This window comes from Myotis davidii, unplaced genomic scaffold (assembly GCF_000327345.1).
Source record: "Myotis davidii unplaced genomic scaffold, ASM32734v1 scaffold167, whole genome shotgun sequence".
NCBI classification, from domain to species: domain Eukaryota; kingdom Metazoa; phylum Chordata; class Mammalia; order Chiroptera; family Vespertilionidae; genus Myotis; species Myotis davidii.
The window spans coordinates 1,402,030-1,421,585 of record NW_006300048.1 but is presented as its reverse complement, the minus strand read 5'-3'; the positions used below and the strand labels follow the sequence as shown (position 1 = coordinate 1,421,585).

Genomic DNA, 19,556 nt, shown 5'->3' with positions numbered 1-19,556 from the left:
CTTCCCGCCTGTCGGTTCTGCGCGGCAGTAGCTGGACTAAAGGCGGGCGCAGCGCTTTGGCTCCGCGCTGGTTCGCGGGGGAAGCGCGGTTAATTACTGCCCAACCTGCATCCCCCCCCCCAAATCCCCGCTCCTCAGTGAGGGGTGCCTAGTTGGGGGGGGAGGTCAAGGCTGGCGCAGGCCCCCATGGCATCCCTGGGCTGTGGACTCAGGCCCTTGCCCTGGCCAAGATGCCACCCAGTCTCCTCTAGGGCGGCCAGGCCTGTGCGCCATCAGAAGGCAGCTCCTGGCTCCTTGGCCTGTTCCCCGGAGGCCTTGTCTGTGCCACGCGGGAGCCGGCTCCTCGCCTGCCCGCAGGGAGACCACAGTCTGGGGAAGAGACTGCAGCGATCATTAAAGGCGTTGTAGAGGCACTGGAAGGGGAAGGCCGGGTGGTCTGCCTGTCTGTGCCTCAGTTTCCCGGCTGTGGGAAAAACAGCATTTGACTTGGCCCCTTTCTTTCTGCCGGCCTCCCGGCTCCTGGGACAGGAGTGGAGCCAGAGAGCAATGAAGGGCTGTTTGCAGTGACTGTTCCCGCTCACAGTGTGCAAGGCCTGTTGCAGCGGCAGTGCTCTCTTGTCTTAGCTCAGTGAGGTGCAGCCAAATGGGGACCCAGGTCTCCTGGTGCGGGGTCCCATGGAAGGGGTGCAGGGTTTGGGGCAGGGAACATCTCCTCAGGTGAGCACTGAATCCGGAGAGAGCCAGCTGGGCTTCTGAGGGCTGATGGCCGGTGACACAGAGGGGCAGGGGCTGGGCCAGGGCTGGCAGGCGCCCCTGTAGGGTCCTGGAATAGTGGAGATGCCCAGAGCCCATCCCCATTGCCAGTCGGGACCCCCTTTCAGCCTCTCTGCTGGGAAGGAGGTAGGTGGGGCCTTCACCCCTCAGGCCTGGCTGCCCTTTGAGGGTCTGGCTTCTGGCCCTGATCCCTCCTGGAGCTCTGTTTATGGCTGTAATTGTACCATTAGCCAGAGTTTATAGAGTTACTTAGCACCTGCCCCCACAGGGAGTGGCCCAGCCACCCCGGCTTCTGTCTCTTCCTTTTCAAAGTCAGCTTGGTTTCTGCTGGGGTTTCCCCAACCACAGCGGCATGAAAGCCGGGTTGGGCCTTTGTCCTGTGGACCAGGGCAGTCAGCACTTGGGGCCCAGCCTGGGGCTGCCCTGGAGATGCCCGTGGAAATGGAGCTGAGAAGTGTCCGTATCCCAGGATGCAGTGGTAATGTGTGTAATGTGTGTGTCCTCACCTGAAAAGAGATAAAAATGCACACGCCTCATGGGCTGTTGTGAGGATTCAAGAGGAGCTGTGCCTGGTACATGGTGAGTCCGTGGTGTTGCTCTGGGCGCCAGGATGCAGTGTAATTGATGGGGGTTTGTGTGTGATTATGAAGTACAGGTGTCTAAGTATGTGTGTATAGAGGAATTGTGCAATGCATGTCTGCGAGATTAATAGTAACACAAGATTATATTAATAGACTCTTCATCCATTTTCTTTATGCTATAACAGGACTAAGTTTTTATTATAATAAAACTTAGTTGTCAACAATAGTTGCCAACATTTATTGTGTATTTATTCGTTAGAATGAAGTAGGAATTATGATTTTCATTATACTGACTCAGGAAAGCTAGGGAAGTTGCCTGAAGTTACGCAGCCTAGAAGTAGGAGGGATTCTAACCAAGGCCCAAATGACTCCAGAACCCAGGTTACCAACCCCTAAAGACCACTTCGGGGTTTCCTGGCATTCTCTCTTAAGAGGTGGGAACCGAAGGTGGTCTGAGGTGGTCTGGAACCTTCTTTTTCCATCCAGGTTTCCCACTCTGAGCATGAGCGGGAACTTGATGAGGCCCCTGCCCCAGGACCACACCTGCCTCTTGGCCGCTTCTCCAAGCTGCTGTCACAGGTGATCAAAGGACCCGGCCGAGAACCTTCTTGACTCGCCTGAGTTCACACAGGCTTCCTGGGTCTCCTTGGAAACCACAGGCGTAGCAGACGTCTCCGTACAGTGAAGCCTGAGCTCCGCGGGCACCTGCTTGGTCAGATGGGAGAAAGGGCTGTGGGGACTGTTGGGTGGGAATGGGACAGCAGCGAGAGTTGTGAGCACGGGGAGCGAGCCTCCCTCCGACAGGCGGTGGGGCTGGGCAGGCCCGCTCCTCCCCGTCTCGGTTCCATATCTGTGAACCTAAACCGGTGATGGCGAACCTTTTGAGCTCGGCGTGTCAGCATTTTGAAAACCCTAACTTAACTCTGGTGCCGTGTCACATATAGAAATTTTTTGATATTTGCGACCATAGTAAAACAAAGACATATTTTTGATATTTATTTTATATATCTAAATGCCATTTAACAAAGAAAAATCAACCAAAAAAATGAGTTCGCGTGTCAGAGGTGTCATAGGTTCGCCATCACTGCCCTAAACCACCTGTGGGGTCCCCTCTAACGCGAACCTCCTGCAGGCCCCCGGCAGAGGCACCAGAACAGGAGAGGCTCAGAAAGAGGGACGAGGGGAACTGCGGCATCCACTCACCAGAGGCCGGCCTGGTAGAGCGACCAGCCAGCTTTGCTTGGGACGGAGCCATAGCTCCCATGTAACGAGCACTGGGCTAAGTGTAACCTGGGCGGGGGGTCGTTGAGAGCACGGCTCTGGGGCCAGGCTTCCTGGCTTGGAATCCAGTTCTGCCACTTCCTAGCTGTGTGGCCCTGGGCCAGCTGCTTAACCGCACTGTGCTTCCATTTCCTCACCTCAGCAGCGAGGGTTACAGTAGCTCCGACCTAATGTGCCGTAGTGAGGGCTGTGTTCATGCTCGCTGCATGTGTAGAAGTCAGAATAGTGCCATGCTCAAAAAACGTTGGCTCTGATCGCCCTGGCCGGGGTTGCCCAGTGGTTAGAGCGTTGGCCCTTGGACGGAAGGGTTGCAGGTTCGATTTCTGGTCAAGGATACATACTTGGGTTGCAGGAGTGATCCCCAGCCCCGATTGGGGCATGTGTGGGAGACAGCTGATGGATGTGTTTCTCTCACGTCGATGTTTCTCTCCTCCCTTCCTTTCCTCTCTTCCACTCTCTAAAAATTAATGGGAAAAATATCCTCTGTTGGGGGTTAACAGGAACAACAACAAAATGTTAGTTATTACCATTATCTCTTATAACTCCCCCCTCCCTCCCTCCTCCCTCCCTCCCTCCCTCTCCCTCCCTTCCTTCCTTCCTTCCTTCCGTCCTCATTTCCAAGTGAGGACAGAGAGGCATAGCGAGCTCTAAGAAACAAGACCTGGCTGCAAGTAGTCCCTTGTGTGCTTAACATCTGCAAATGAATACCTGACACTGCTTTGCAGCCTCCATGGCCACAGTCTCCACCATTCCTGTACCGCCCCACCCAGCCTGGTCTCCCATTCAACAGGATAGCCTAGGGCCGCGGTCGGCCAACCGTGGCTCGCGAGCCACATGCGGCTCTTCGGCCCCTTGAGTGTGGCTCTTCCACAAAATACCACGTGCGGGCGCACACGTACAGTACAATTGAAACTTCGTGGCCCATGCACAGAAGTCGGTATTTTGTGGAAGAGCTACACTCAAGGGGCCAAAGAGCCGCATGTAGCTCTCGAGCCGCAGTTTGCCGAGAGCCGCAGTTTGCCGACCACTGGCCTAGGGGACTTGGCAGTGACTGCAACATCTCCACCATCCCCGTCCTGCCTGTCCCTTGGGATTCCTTGAGTGGCATCTGGCCTGGTCGCTTACTTCCACTCCTGACCCGTGGCTCTCCCCTGTGCTCCTGCTGCCTGCCTGCCCCTTCTCCACTCTGCACCAGAGACACAGGTCCCCCCGGCTGCAATGTCACCGGAGGTGGAGCTACAATCCCAGCGATGGAGCAGGATGTGGGACTTGCCATGCCCATAGCAAGTGCTCTGCTGGGGGTGGCGAGGCAGTGGGTGAGGGCAGAGGGCGGCTCAGGGGGCGGAGGCAAGAGGCAGAGCCATTACCAGTCTTTTCTCCTGGCTCTTCAGTGTGGGCAGAAGGAGAAGGAGAAATGGGGTCTGCCCCCCCCCCCTCCCCGTCCAGCTTCCTCCGGGGCAGGCCTCCTGTTGGCTCTGACCCATAGCAGAGGTCCCAGAGTAAATGTGATGCCAGGAGGCTAATCTAGGAATCCCAACCGACTCTCCAGAAACCCCTGGTCCTTCACTCAGCCCTTGTTCATGCCAGTGCCCTCTCCTGGCACCCTGTCTCCTGCTCCCTCCCTCTCTAAATCCTGCCCATCAAGGCACACCTTCCCAGGAGACCCAGGGGACTGTGCTATCTGACGTGGGCCCTGGCTGGCTATTATGATCACCTAGGAGCTCTTAAAAGATACCATTGCTGCCCTACCTTGTTTGGCACAGTGGACTGAAGGGTCTCAGGTTCAATTCTGGTCAAGGGCACATGCCCAGGTTGTGTGGGCTTGATCCCCAGTAAGGGACATGCAGGAGGCAGCCAATCAGTGATTCTCTCTCATCATTGATGTTTCTGTCTCTCCCTTCTCCCTTCCTCTCTGAAATCAATGAAGATATTTTTAAAAAAATATATTTTATTGGCTTTTTACAGAGAGGAAGGGAGAGAGATAGAGAGTTAGAAACATCGATGAGAGAGAAACATCGATCAGCTGCCTCCTGCACATCTACTGGGGATGTGCCTGCAACCCAGGTACATGCCCCTGACTGGACCCGAACTAGGGACCCTTCAGTCCACAGGCCGATGCTCTATCCACTGAGCCAAACCGGTTTCGGCAATAAAGATATTTTAAAAAAAATACCATTGCTTCCGAGTCTTGGGGGAGGCATGAATATATATTTTTTTAAATCCTGCAAACGATTCTGATGCCCTTTCTCTGAGACAGTGGTTCTCACCTTTGAATGGGCATCAGAACCACCTGGAGGAGTTGTTAGAACACAACTTGCTGGGCCCCACACCAGGGTTTCTGATGAGCAGGCCTGGAATTCATAGTCTGGGGTTTGCATTTCTGACAAGTCCTCAGGGGATGCTGATGCCACTGGTCCCCAGACCACATTTCAGAACCTACAGCTTTGCAGCTACCCAGGCAAGAGCTGTCTCCTGGGCCTCTGGTGGCTTGGGGCCTCTCAGGCCCGTCTCCTTTTTGATGCCAGGTCCCCAGGGGCAGGGACCACTCTGAGTTTCCTCATGGACCTCCGAGTCCTCGTATCATTGGGCCTCCCTTCCCCAGTCTGGCTCTGTGGCCCTGCCTCCTGTTGCACTGACCACTGGCCAGCCTCGTGTTCTTGGCAGCCTCCTCTGGGACACGTGCTCAGGAAATGCCTGCTGTTTGGTCCAGGCGGGAGGAGGTGGACAGCGAAGGATGCACTAGCTCTGAGAGCCATCAGAACATGGGACGGCTCTGCAGCTCCTGCAGAAGTGCCTGGAGCCAGAGCAGCATTACTGGACCAGGGGGAGGTGTCCGAGCCCCCCACTTCGTTGAGACTGTAGAAAGACCCGCCACATTATTTCACTTTCCTACCCCGTGGAGGGCAAGTGTTGGATCACTGCCTTGTATGCCTTGTTAATAATAAAAATGCTAAAGTGCACAAAAAGCAGCTCTTCCCTTCTCCTTTCCTCACCCGGACTGGAGATGTTGGGAGGGCGGGAGCATGAGGGGGGAAGGGGGGCGGTCAGTGCTCGAAGTAGGGTGTCTCCATCACCTTCTAGGGCAGTGGTTCTCAACCTTCCTAATGCCGCGACCCTTTAATACAGTTCCTCATGTGGTGGTGACCCCCAACCATAACATTATTTTCGTTGCTACTTCATAACTGTAATTTTGCTTCTGTTATGAATTGTAATGTAAATATCTGATATGCAGGATGTATTTTCATTGTTACAAATTGAACATAATTAAAGCATAGTGATTAAACACAAAAACAATATGTAATTATATAAGTGTTTTCCGATGGTCTTAGGCGACCCCTGTGAAAGGGTCGTTCGACCCCCAAATGGATCGCGACCCACAAGTTGAGAACCGCTGTTCTAGGGGTCCTAGGTGTCTAGGACAACAGATAGTCGGTGACTCAGGCCCGCCCTGGGCTGCTGGGGTCGAGTCTTCCTTAGAAGCTGGAGAGCTGGAACACAGCCTGGGGGAGGAGAGGTGGGGGCCAGCCTCTTAGCTCTGCAGGGCGAGGCCGGATGAGCTTGGCGTGAGCACAGGCGCTGGCTGTTCTGTTCGGTGCCATAGTCCCAGTGCCCAGAGGAGAGCGAGGCACGTAGTGCGTGCTCAGTAGTCTTTGTGGAGGGAGGGGAGGGAGCATGCTTTGAGCCCCCGCTGTGTGCCCAGAAGCGAGGACACAGCAGAGGCTGTACCCCTGGCCTCTGCCCTGCACGCGGGCTGGGTATCAGCTTCACCGTCAAGACTCGGGCTGCACAGCTCGACCAGGAGCAGCTCCCAGCCTCACCGGCTGTGGTCCGGGTCCAGCCCGGCTCTGGTGGGGGTCAGTCTGTCTCTCCCTGTACAGGGTGTGCCCCCCCCAACACCCCAGTTCTACCAGTGGGGCTGTGGGGTGGAGCTCGGTTTGTTTTCTCCTGTTTGCCAAGGGAAGTCACAGCCTGTCCTCTGCCGTGTTTATAATTGGTTTGGGAAAACACCTGCCCCAGCCCCCCACTGTCCCTGAGGGGTGCCAAGTGACACATACTGTCCACCCCCTGCTGCGTCGTGTCCCCCTCCTGGCTCTAGCCAGGTGCGCTCGCAGCTGCCCCTGCCAGTGTGGCATCGGCCGGTTTTGCTGCGGGCGGATGGGGCTGCAGGGCCCGGGGCCTCAGAGGCCAGCCAGTGCTGCCCTCGCGTTGTCTAGAGGAGACCGAGGCCCAGGGAGTGTGGGCGCCACTCCAGCACCCCATGGCCTTGGTCACCTTTGGGGTGAGCAGGGGTGAACCGAGCACTGCCTGGGCTGGCCCAGCAGGGGATGGGCACAGGGCATGGCTCGCCTCGAAGCGGACAGCTAGCGGGAATGTCCGTAGCTAGGGAGACAGGCAGAGAGACGTAAGAGAGGACGGAATGACGTCCTGAGTCAATGTCCACGCGTCCACGCCCGACCCTTCTCTCTAAAGAGCATTCTTCCTGGGCCTGGGGAGTTTTTACCAGAGGGTTGTGCCAGCACAGTGACCTTCCTGCCCTCTGGGCAGCTCTGCCTCCCGGGCCCTCTCACCTGGTCCCTCTGCAGGCGCGGTGCTTCCCCCTGGACAGACCCTTCTTCCAGGAGGGCCAGAGGCGGCTGAGTATGAGGGGGGCCGCAGGGAGGCCCCTGTGCTGTCCACCTGCCACTCGGACGCCCTGGGCCCTGGGGGATGGGGCCTACATTGTGCCCAACAGCTCAGGCCTCTTTGGAGCTCCAGGCTTGGGCCTGGACCCAGGGGCACTGCACCGACGTATTCCCCGCCTCAGCGCCTTCTCGCCTTTCCTCCCCCCATCCCTCTGACCCTCCATCCAGTTCCACCGCATCTGGAACACGGGTCTTTCCTGCTCTCTGCCCGCCTCTCTCCATATTCTTCATTTCTCTTTTCTGCCCCTTTCTTTGGTGTGTTCAGAGGGTGTCTGAGGCTCACCTTGCTCCTTCTGTGCCTGCACAGGGGAGTCTCTGAGGGGCCGGAGGAATGGTCCAAGGCAGGGTGAGGGGTGGGAGGTGCCCAGTCTGAGGCAGCTCCCTGCCCTTGGTTAGCTAGGGGCGTGTGTGGCTGGAATGCCCTGGGGAGGGTGGGAGATGAAAGGGGTTGCCGTGCCCAGCACCTAGGGCTGAGGGGCAGCGGGAGAGCCCCACACAGACTGCCCTGGGTGTCACTGCATCCTCCAGACCTGGGCCTGACTGCAGGTTCTCGTCTAGTGTGCTTGGCCTAGTTACAGCGGTTCTCACAGCCAGGTGTGAGAAGAAAAGGCTACTTCCATTTCTATTTCTATCTTACTCCTTTCTCCCCCTTTTTATTGTGGAATAGATCACACCCGGTGAAAAGAGCTTTAACATATACTATCTATAATAACTATAAAAGTGAGCATCCAGCTAACCTCCACCAGTTTGTGTGCCCACCTCGGTCATAGCCTCCCCCCGCCTTCGCCTCCCGACAGGAGGGTACCATTATTCTGACTCCCTAATAATCACTTCTCTTTATCACCTAACCACTGTCTGTACCCTTTAGCAACAGAGTTTAGTTTTGCCTCATTTTGAATTTAAAGCAGCTGGAACGACACTGGACATGTTCTTTGATGTCATGTTTTCAGCTCAGTGGTCCATTTGTGAGGCTCACCCATGTTGTGTGTACCTGTGGTGAGTTCATTTTCATCGCTGTCTAGCATTCCTCTGAATGAACTTGCTACCATGCGTATCTCCATCTCCTGCTGGTGGGCATTGGGGTTGCTCTCCTTTGTTGGCTACTATGGGAGATGCTGTCAGGGCACTTTTACCTGCTTCCTGGTGTGTTGGTGCCTGCATTTCCCAGAGTACAGATGGGCCAGAGGGAAATCACAGGGCACAGGCTGTGCCGTGCATCCTTGCGCTTGGTATCTGTCGTGTGAAGTGACTGTGCACACTGCCCAAGGCTTTCTGTGGCTCTGTATCCACGCCAACAGTGGCTACTGGCAGCCTATGTAATGTCTGTCATGCTGGTGAGTGTGTAGCAGCGCCTTAACATGGGTGTAACTTACATTTCCCTTTTCTTCTTTTTTAACGAAATACGTTTTTATTGATTTTTGAGAGGAAGGGAGAGAGAGAAACATCAGTGTGAGCGAGAAACACAGATTGGCTGCCTCCTGCAGGCACCCGACCAGGGATTGCGCCCACAACCCGGGCACGTGCCCTGATCAGGAATGGAACCAGCGACATTTTGGTGCAGGGCCAACAGTCAACCAACAGAGCCACCCCGGCCAGGCTCCCTGCTCTCCTTTTTCATAGAACCATTTCTGTGTATGTCTGCTGACATACAGGATATACCCATGCATTGGTATTTATAAGCAGTTTATAAGAAGAGAAGCATATATTGGTGCTGCTCCAACATTTTTACGCAGAGGACTACATATCAAAATAGTCTAAAGACAATTACAATATTGAAAGCCAGGGAGGGGGCCGATTTCTAAGTGAAGGGTGGGAGGGTGATCTTGGGAGGAGACCCCCCAAGTGGCAGTGCCTGCCAGTGGGGCAGCCTCTGCCCAGAGGGTGCTGAGTCCACCGAGCACCCAGCAGCACTTGCAGACCTCCCGCCGGTTCACCTGGCAGACCAGGAGGGAGCCTCTGCCCCAGCAGCTATCCCTCGATTTCGAATTGGCAGGTGCTTGTCTTTCGGGGCCTTCTAGGGCAGTAGTTCTCAACCAAGGCAGACCTTGCCTCCCTGGGGACATTTAGCAATGTTTGTTGACATTTTTGGTTGTCATGACTCAAGAGAAAGCTACTGGAATCTAGTGAGAGGCCGGGGATGCTGTTAAATGTCCTAAAATGATAAGGACAACCCCCAACAAAGAATCATCTGGCCGGGCCGAGATGGCTCAGTGTGTTGAGCGATGACCTACGAACCAGGAGGTCACAGTTCAATTCCTGGTCAGGGCACTTGCCCGGGTTGCTGGCTCCATCCCCAGTGTGGGGCGTGTAGGAGGCAGCTGATCAATGATTCTCTCTCATCATGGATGTTTCTCTCTCTCTCCCTCTCCCTTCCTCTCTGAATCAGTAAAAATATATTTTAAAAAAAGAATTATCTGGTCCTAAGTGTCAGTCGTGTGGAGATTGAGAAACTGATCTGGGAAAAGAGCCAGGAGACAGTTTGTCACGAACTCGCTGCACTGAAGGCTCTGAGCCTCCGCCTCCTCCTCTGGGGACAAGAGTGGCAAGGGTTGCTGCCCTCTGCCCTTCGAGGGGCTGTTGGCAGGACTGAGGAGAGGGTGGCTGTGCTGGCATGTGGGGAAGCATCCCTGTGAAGGGGCCTGCAGCCCTTGTTTCCAGGGGGAGGGCTCTCTAGCCCCACCCCGCGCCCTTGACTGTGCTCCCTGTCCACGGAGCTGGAGGCGTCAGGTGACCGCAGCGAGCCTCCATCCTGGTTCCTGCTACTCTAGGCCGCAAAGGGCTGTGGAGGAACTGCCCCGAGGCCCCAGCCTTTTGATGAGGGCTGCAGAAATAAGGGGCGCTCTGGGGAGCCCTGGGGCCCAGGCAAAACCATCTCTGACTGTCCTGGGCTGGGTGGGAGTCCAAGGCTGAGTGGGTGATAAAGATAAGAGGTGCTTATCATCCTCCTTATCTGAGGCCCCACTGGAGGGGAGGTGGTGGGAGCACACCCTGGGCGGGCTCCTCCTCACCCTCCCGTGCCCTTCGAGCATTTGCTACTCCAAGGCGGGGCCCAGGGTTGGGTCAGAGCTTGGGTCTCTCTGACCTCCCGTCCTGGGGTTCACCTCACCGTAGTGCCCTCTCCTGCCTTCTCCGGGCCGGGGCCTGCCCAGTCGCCCCACTACTGCGCCATCTCTTCCTGAAACATCCTCTCACAAAAGGGCCTAGAAACCCAGGCAGCCTGAGGTGGGAATGACTGATAACAGCTCAGTGACTGGCAGCCCCGACCAGGAATCCAACCGTGACCCTTGGGTGCACAGGACAACGCTCCAACCACTGAGCCGCCCTGACCAGGGGTGTGTCTCCCCATCTTGGTGCAGGGGTGTGTCTCCCCATCTTGGTGCAGGGGTGTGTCTCCCCGTCTTGGAGCAGGGCAGGTGGCCGGGGCCTGTGAGTCCTGTGTGGGTGGGAGTGGCTGTCACAGGCTCAGGCTGGGAGGGGCAGGGGCACTGCCCATGCCTGGAGACCCGGGTGGGTGAGATTGGAGCTGGGAGTCCCTGTGTGTTGGGTAGACTTGTGGGTGAGAGAGGCCTTCCGGGAGGGCGCTGTGAGTAATGCTTGGCCACATGTGCAGCTCCCAGGGGATTGTGCAACTTCCTCTGAGGCTGAGGTGCAGGGGGCTGGGTGAGAAACAGCGCCGGGGAAATGAGGAAACTGGGGCTGGTACCAGAGCAGGGCCAGGGCCCTGGGCTCGGGCTCCCCGAGGAGCTGAGCGGTCCAGGGGGCCTCCTTCCAGGGGCCACCCTCTCCCAGGTATGAGGGTGCATGGGTGTTTGTGTGTTGTGTCTTTGGGGAGGTGGGGGAGTGGGGGTGATCACAGGCTGTGCTGATATGGGGATACCTTTTGAGCAGGGTCAGGACTGGGGAAGCAGGTGGCCCATGGCAGGGGCCCCTGCCCAGGTTCAGGGGAGAGAAGACAGGGCTTCCCTGAGCCCGGGAGGGTGGGAACCAGGTGAAATCAGGAGTCAGAGTTGCTGGCTGCCAGCCCCGCTCTGAGGAGCCGGGCAACCCTGATGGGTTGGTATTGCTGTCTGTAAGGCTGGGAGAGCTGGGAAAGGTCTTGAGGACACCAGCTGTCTGGCTGGAGAGCCGTCTGAGCTCTCCCTGCCCCCTCTCTTTCCCAGGCTTGTTTTGGGGCTCAGAGAAGGTAGTGGGCATGATGTGCTTAGTGCCATGCTGGCCAGGCCACAGGAAATACCCTCTTACATCAGGTTGGGGGTAGGACTGGGAGCACTGGGCCTGGGTGCGCCGGGCCAGCCTGCCTGGGTTCTCGTCCTGGCCCTGCCACTTCGCAGCCACGTGACCCTGGAATGTTACTTAGCTTCTCGGAGCCTCAGTTTCCTCTTCTGTAAAACAGAGATGACACTCACAGCGCCCACCATGTGCGTTCGTTGTGAAGATTAAAAGAGTGAATCCATGCTATGCGCAGTGCCTGGCACTGGGAGGAAGCGCCCTGCACAGGTTAACATTTTACTGGTACATGAGCATGTTTGTGTGCAAACAGCACAAAGCCTGCCCAGGGTTCGTGGCGATGATTTATTTATTTTATTTTTCTATTACAGTTTATATTCAGTATTATTTTTTATTGGCTTCAGGTGCACAGCATAATGCTTAGACAATCACATCTTTACAGAGTGGCCCCCCAATATTTCCAGTCCCCATCTGGCACATATGTCGTTATTACAATACAGGTGGCTGTACTCCCTAAGCTGCACTTTACCTCCCTGTAACTGCTCTCTAACTACCACTTTGCACTTCTCAACCCCTTAGCGTTGTCCACCCAGTCCTCCAACCACTCTCCCCTCTGACAACCTTCAGTCCGTTCTCTAAAGCTGAGTTCGTTTCTGTTTTGTTTCTTCCTTTGTTTTATTCATTCGATCCCACATATAAGTGAAATCAGTGGCATTTGTCTTTCTCTGACTGGCTGTTTCACTTAGCATAATACCCTCTAGGACTCAGTGGTTCTCAGCCTTCTGGCCCTTTAAATACAGTTCCTCATGTTGTGACCCAGCCATAAAGTTATTTTCATTGCTACCTCATAACTGTAATGTTGCTACTGTTATGAATCGTCATGTAAATATCTGATATGCAGGATGGTCTTAGGCGACCCCTGCGAAAGGGTCATTCCGCCGCCAAAGGGGTCACGACCCACAGGTTGAGAACCACTGCTCTAGGTCCCTCCATGCTGTCACCAATGGTAAGATTTCATTCTTTTTTACGGCTGAGTGATAGTCCACTGTGTGTGTGTCCCACAGCTCTTTTATCCACTGGCCTGTGGGTGGACACTGGGTGGCTTCCGTATCTTGGCCATTGTGAATAATGCTCACGGTGATTGTTTTGATGATGGAATTTGAGTTAGAACTGGGGATGACAATAAGAGCTCACATTTCCCAGGCCATACTCCGCATCAGGTGTGTGCCAAATGCTTGGCTTGTGTCAGCCCCTCCCTCACAGTCACCCTGTGTAAGGTGGGCTGTTATCACCCCCATGTCATAGATGAGGACATGAGACCACAAAGGGGTTGAGTGACTTGCTCTAGGGCAATGATATCAATGAGAAGGAAAACAGAATGGTCCTTAGCCCTTAGGTGGACCCCCGCCCTCATCCCAGCTCCTCTGTGTTCAGCTGGAGGTGGGTATGGAGGAGGAGCAGCATCTGCTGTGAGGGGTGTGAGGGCTGGCCTCACAGCCCATGGGCTCTGGCCCATCTCCAATCAAGTCATCAGCTAATACAGAGAATGAAGTTACTATAGGGCAGGGGTGGGGAACGCGCAGCTCACGGCTGTATAAGGCCCGCAAAACCATTTGGTCTGGCCTTGCCAAGGCATTAGGGGCGAGTTAATTTTGACCAAGTATAGCAGGTTAATTCTTAAGTTGATAATTCTGTGTGGCCCTCGAATGATTTTATGAATATCCAAATGAAGAAAACGGTTCTCCCCCCTGCTCTAGGAATGCTTTTCGTGCAGGAGCCGGCTTCCTGGGGCAGGCTTCCTGCACTGTGTGTGGACTTAAGGAGGGCCGGAGACCAGCTGGCGGACCGTGTGTACTGGGGATGAATGTGGTTCCAGATTCAGGCAGACCTGGCTTTGAATTCTGCCTGGGCCACTTACTGTGTGACCGTGGGCCTCAGTTTTCTCACATGTAAAACGGGGGACAGAGCAGCGCTCCCGCCCCCGGTCGCGGTGGAGATGAAAGGAGACACCGCAGGAAGAGGCTTGGGCAGGCCTGGCCTGGAGTGCGTGTCCACAACTGGATGTCTTTATCAGGCGCCTGTTGCCATGTGCCTGGTGGCAAGTTAGGGCCTCACACATATCCCTGGAGAGTCGTTATTTAAACTGTGGGTTGGGGCTACTGATGGGACCGTAATCTGGTCTCAATGAACATTATTTTTAATGAAAAAGAATAGAAAACATCCCAGTGTATTGCACAGTATTGCTAAGGGTTTTGCGTAACATTTTTGTTTCATGTTTCATGTGTATGCATGCTGTGTGTGTGTGTGTGTGTGTGTGTGTGTGTGTGTATGGGGGTCAAATAAAAATATTATCCTGTGAGTCATGATCAAAATATTTGGGGCCAGTGCCTTAGAGATTATCTCCCTCCTGCGCAGGACCCAGCGCCACATGCCATGGGCCAGGCGGGGCGGCCAACCCAGTTCTTGGCAAGGTGTGAGCGGCCCTGCGGGGGTCAGCAGAGGCAGAAGATGAGGTGGTTGGGGGGCTTTCTGGGTGATGACGTGCATTAGATGGGGGCGGTGACAGGAGACAATGCCTGGGGTGAACGTTGGGTCTGGAGCTAGAGAGCCACCTTGGGAGGAGGCAGGGCTCCCTGTCAGTGGAGGGCTGCAGGGCCAGGCTTGGCCAGAGGCGCCCATGCTAGCTAGAACAGAGGGGTGGGCAGGGGTCATCTCAGGGTACTGGGCAAGGGCTGTGCCCATCTCCTCTGGCTGGGGTGGAGTGGGGAGGAGGAGGACTCAGGGCTACTAAAGCCCCCCCACAGCCCCCAATACTTGCAGGATCCTCAGTGACTGGGTGAGACCCTGGGCCCACTGCATAACCATTCCCTCCCCTCACCATGGCCCCAGGAGTATCTTGAACCGTCTCCTTCCCTCTGCTGCCCCAGCTGGCTCTGGTGGGTCTGGCCTGGGACCTGGCTCAGCCCTGAGCCCTGGTGCAGGAGACAGAAGCCTTCCTACTACTTAGATCCCCACCCAGGGCAAAGCAGGCCTCAGTTTCTTGATCTGTAGAGTGGGCTTACTGACCCCTGAGCAGCCGGCCTCGTGGGTGTGCTGCTCATCTTGTGACCTCACATGGATGAGCTGGCTGTGGGAAGTGTGAAGAGCGCCAGCTGGGTTGCTGTCATCGCTAAGGCTAGGAGGGCCGGGGAAGGTCATGAGGACATCAGCTGTCTGGCTGGAGAGCCCCCAGGCTCCCCACCCCGTGACCTGAGGCCGCGGGGCAAGGGTGGGGAGAGGCCTGTGTCCCAGGCTGAGCTGGGGATATCCCCAGCTGTGTGGGGGAAGTAGCCTGTTAGGGGCCTCAGAGGATGAGACCCAGGTTTGGCCTAGGTCTGGGAACCCCAACTTTCTGCGTCCCCACCTACATGGCGTATCTGAGGAGCCCCAGCGTGGAGGTCCACGTTGCCAGCTGGAGGGGCAGTGTCCTGGGACTGATTGGCAGGGGCCGATTTCCAGGAAGCCGTGGGCACTTCTAGCTTGAGGAGTCCTGAGCCCAGAGGCGTTTACTGATGGTCACACAATTGAGCACCTCCCGTGTGCCTGGCACTGTGCGGAGCACCTTTGTGTCTTTGCACATTTAATCTTCACAGTAACCTCATACACAGGCCTTTTTATTATCCCGTTTTATAGATTAGGAAACCGAGGCCAGGGATGGTTATGTTCTCCCCCATGGCTACCTTGCTAGTGAGTGGCAGAGCTGGGCTGAGGGCACGAGTTCTGGGTTTGAGCTGCCAGGGTGGAGATCTGGGCTGTACCACTTACTAGCCACGTGACGTCGGAAAAGTGACTGCATCTTGCTGTCAGCTTATTGTTCTGTGACGTGGGGATGACAGCAGTGCCTTCCTCCAAGGGCTGTTGGGAGCATGTGGTGGGGTAACAGAGGTAAAGTGCTCAGTGCACAGTCAGGGCGCAGTCAGTGCGACCTGCTTCACCATCTCTCCTACCTGCAGTCACTGCTGTGTGACCCTGGGCCAGTTTTCTGTTCTCTTGGGGTCCCAGTCTCCACAGGGTACTGGCCCCTTCTTTGCCCGTCTGCATAGGATTGTTGACGATCAAATGGGACTCAAACCCTGGGCGGGTTGTGAGGGAGGCCCTCATAGTAGAGAAGTGCTAGGCTCTCCGGACCCCAGGAGCTGCCGACATTTTTAGGGCTTGGAGCTATCCGCAAGGTCCTGATGCGTCTTGTTTGAGCCTGCTCCAAGCTTTCACGTTCCCTGTGGCCCCCACAGGCGTTTGAGTTGGTGACCCCAGATTTGCTTGGGGGTTTCCCAAGATGTATTCTGTAGAAGGGTTTGGTGGTCAAGTAGGTATGGCCGAGTGTGAGTTAAAAAAACACAGTGTGGCTCAGTTCGTTGGATGTTGTCCTAGGCACCAAAAAGGTTGCCGGTTCAGTTCCTGGTCAGGGCACATGCCCAAGTTGCAGGCTCCCTCCCTGGTAGGGGCCTTATAGGAGGTAGCCCATCGATGTTTATTGATGTCTCTCTCTCTCTTTCTCTCTCTCTCTCTCTACCTCTTGCTCTCTCTTAAAAAAAATTTAATAAGAAATATTTTTTTAAAACATCCAAAATGTGTTTCTATGCTGCGGGACTTGTCAGAGTCTTTTATTTTTTTATTTAAATTAAAAAATATATTTTTATTGATTTCAGAGGAGAAGGAAGAGGGAGAGAGAGATAGAAACATCAATGAGAGAGAATCATTGATTGGTTGCCTCCGGCACACCCCCTACTGGGGATTGAACCATGTGCCCTGACAGGGAATTAAACCATGACTTCCTGCTTCATAGGTCAACACTCAACCACTGAGCCACACCAGCTGGGCTCTTGGCAGAGCCTTTGTTACACTAATTACCCCCAGTATACGGTCATGATATAACCCGGGACCTCTCAAAGGCCTGGTGCTCAGAGCCCCATTGTCCAGATGGAGAAACAGGCCTGGGGAATGATTTCCTAGATCCTGAGCAGAGCTGGGCCTAGATCCCATGGCTCCTTGAATCCACGGCCAGAGATTGGCTCAGGACACCCTCCTTCCCCTCCTGCCTCGGTTCACCTCAGAGAAATGTACGTGGTGCTGTTTCCTTCCGGAAGGCACCGCTCCCTTTTCTGGCCCCTGCCTCTGGCTCCCAGCAGCCTTAGAGGGGGTCGGGTCCCCCCTGGCATTGCTGGGGAGATGGGCCGTGCCCAGCATATGGGCTCCTGAAGATCCTTTCCTGGCTGATGATCGGCAATAAGCCTTCGTCCCGCGGCAGGGCCCTAGCAAGCAATCCCGTTTTCTGAGCCCAGCTCTTCCGCTGTGGAATGAGACTCATCCTCTCGTCTATCATCTGGAGCTATCGAGAGGTTCACTTGACACCATACGGGAATGTGCTATTAATGTTCAGTTCATGTGCAGACACCTACGGATGGGCCTAGCGATTCTTGTCATTTCTGAGGCTGAAGAGAGAAGGTGGGGGAAATCAGAGAGACGCCAGGCTGTGGGGCCTGGCACGGTTCTGACTAGGTTCTGATGCGGGCCCACCTTTCGTGTCTGCCCCACATTTCGTATCTGGCTGTCCCTCTCCGGCCCCGCCTCCCCGTCACCTGTGAAGGGGGCCAGTGTGGCTGACTCTGAGGAATTTCCCAGGTGAGAGTGAGGGGAGCTGGGCGGGAAACCCTGGTCTCAGTGCTGCAGTCCACTCCGCCTGGGCAGGTGTCTTCTCCAGCTGCTGCACCTCTGACCCCCGCCCTCTGGTAGGAAGCTGGCCATGCTCTGTCTATAGGGCAGTTGGGGTGCCCAGACCCTCTGCTGACAGTGGGGGGCTCCGAGTGGAAGGCCAGGCTGGGCTAGGAGGTGGGAGGGGTAGTACCTCCCTGGTGGAGCGTGTCCTCTCCAGGAGGGCTGTTTGCCCGATTTATTCTTAGCACTGACTCATTGTAGAATCTATTTTTAGCCCTGTTTCTAAGTGTTGCCAACATCTGGTGCAGCCAGTACCCAAGGGGGTGGGGGTGGCGGCGACCCCTTTGGGCTCTGTGGGGGACTGGAGCCCCTGGCAGGAGAGCAAGGACAGAGACTTGTACTTCCCGCACCTGCCACAACTTGAAGCTGGGCACGCAGTGGGCACCCCATTTGTACCTGTACATTGCTTGCTCTCCTCACCTCACCATTCTGGCTCCAGCTCCTGGGGGCGGGGGGAAGGAGTGTTACCGGCGGCCGGCCGCAGAGCATGAGCTGGAGGTGCTCATCAGGTCGGCTTTTCCCCATTGGCCTCTGACCCCTGCAGCGGGGCCTCAGAGGAGGGAGGCAGGCCATACTGGGGCAGGTGTTACAGTCACCACCAAAGGAGGAGCAACAGACACAGGCCAGCCTGCCAGGGGTCGAATCCTGGCTTTGCTACCTCTTAGCTGCGTGACCTTGGGCAAATCATCAACCTCTCTGTGCCTCAGGTTCCTCATCTGTGAGATGGGGATGGGAGTAATGGGAGCATAGTGTTGTGAGAATTAAGTAAATGATAATATGTGGAGTACCTAAAGCATAAGTGCTATGTAATAGGGAGGTGGTGGGACTTTTATTATTTTTAGTATTGTTACTAATGAGAAACTCTGTATGTGCTGTGCTGCTGGAGTGAGTTGGGTGGGAGGCCTGGGCTTTTCTCTGAGTGAGGTGAGGCCTGGGCTAGGGCTCAGAAGGAGTTCCGGTCCAGCCAGGGATCCATGGTGGTGAGTTCCGCAAGGCTGCAGGGGGGTGGGGGGCAGGAGCACACAGGTGGGAATGTGGGCTTTGCCCTTTACAGATTGGGCGAGTCGCTTAACTGTTGTGAATATCCGTTTCTTTACCTATGGGATGATACGATGTAGGTCACAGAGTTATTGTGGGAAACAAAGCATCGATGTGTGTGGATCACCGCTGTGCGCACGGAAAGTCCATGAGACTTTTTTGCTGTTTCCCTTTCCCATGTGAGGCGGGAGAGGGAGCTGGGAGTTGGGGCTGGAGAGGGAGCTGGGGGAGCTTGGCTTAGAGATCTATAGTGCTGGCACATAGTAGAGATCTATAGTGCTGGCACATAGTAGGTGCTCAAGAAATGTTTGAAATGAATGAATGATATGGTACCAGCACAGCATCCAGAGCAGGAGCCCTCAGGTATGGGGGCAGATCTTCCCCTGCACCTTCCACCTTCCTCTTCCATCTTCCCCTCACCCTGCCTTCCCCGTCCCCTGCTTTGTTTGACTGCCTTAAGCCAGCCCAGCCCTGGGTCCGGGCTCAGCCTTGCTCACAAACATGAACAAGACTCTTCCCCAGTTTGTTCATCATTAAAATGAGGGGGGTAGCCTCAGCATCAGGAGCCTCTGTTCTCAGGGCAGGTGTCACACACACACACACACACACACACACACACACACACACACACGGCTCGGTGGGCCTGGCGGGGAAGGTCCTCTCCCTGTCCTGGGCATTAGGTGGCCTACTGCTCCTTGGGGCCCCCAGGATGTAATGGCTGAGCTGTGGCCCCGTGGGGGAGGGGGAGGTCTGTGGGTGTGAGGGGAAGGGTGGGCATCCAACTGTGTCCACTGGGCTGGGGCCGCACTATGACTTTCGTGTGTGACCTTCAGGGAATGTGGGCGGCAGCCGGAGGGGCACATGTTTGTGTCACAGTCACTGTGACTGGGTGTGGAGTGGGGTGGGGGGGTGACTCAGGCCGGTGAGGGAGGGAGGGAGGGAGGGAGGGAGGGCAGTTACCCCCTTGCCCCATGTCCCATGCTCTGAGGAGAATGGAAAGTGATTCACGCAAAGGAGCACATCTCCGCATTTTGGCCACAACCCGAGGTAGAGGGTGGCAGGCCTTCTCCCTCCTCCCCACCCACCAGAGATCTGTGCTCCCTTCCTCCCTGGCCTCACACCCAGTTTCTCACAGAGGGTACGCGCGGTGCCTTGGCCTGCAGTCTGACACCCCTCTCAGGGGCATCTGGGAGCTGGCCCATGCCTGCAGCATCAGTCA

The 19,556-nt window shown here is 55.7% G+C and overlaps 1 protein-coding gene across 1 annotated transcript in view; it reads left to right on the top strand.

Annotated features, from left to right (window-relative positions):
- The first annotated feature begins 1,330 nt into the window (after nucleotides 1-1,330).
- Nucleotides 1,331-19,556, top strand: part of TFEB (transcription factor EB) — a 43,245-nt gene continuing 25,019 nt past the window's right edge. The window contains exon 1 of the mRNA XM_015572228.1: nucleotides 1,331-1,353. The gene's annotated coding sequence lies outside the window, so the exon portion shown is untranslated. The remainder of the gene's footprint in view (nucleotides 1,354-19,556) is intronic.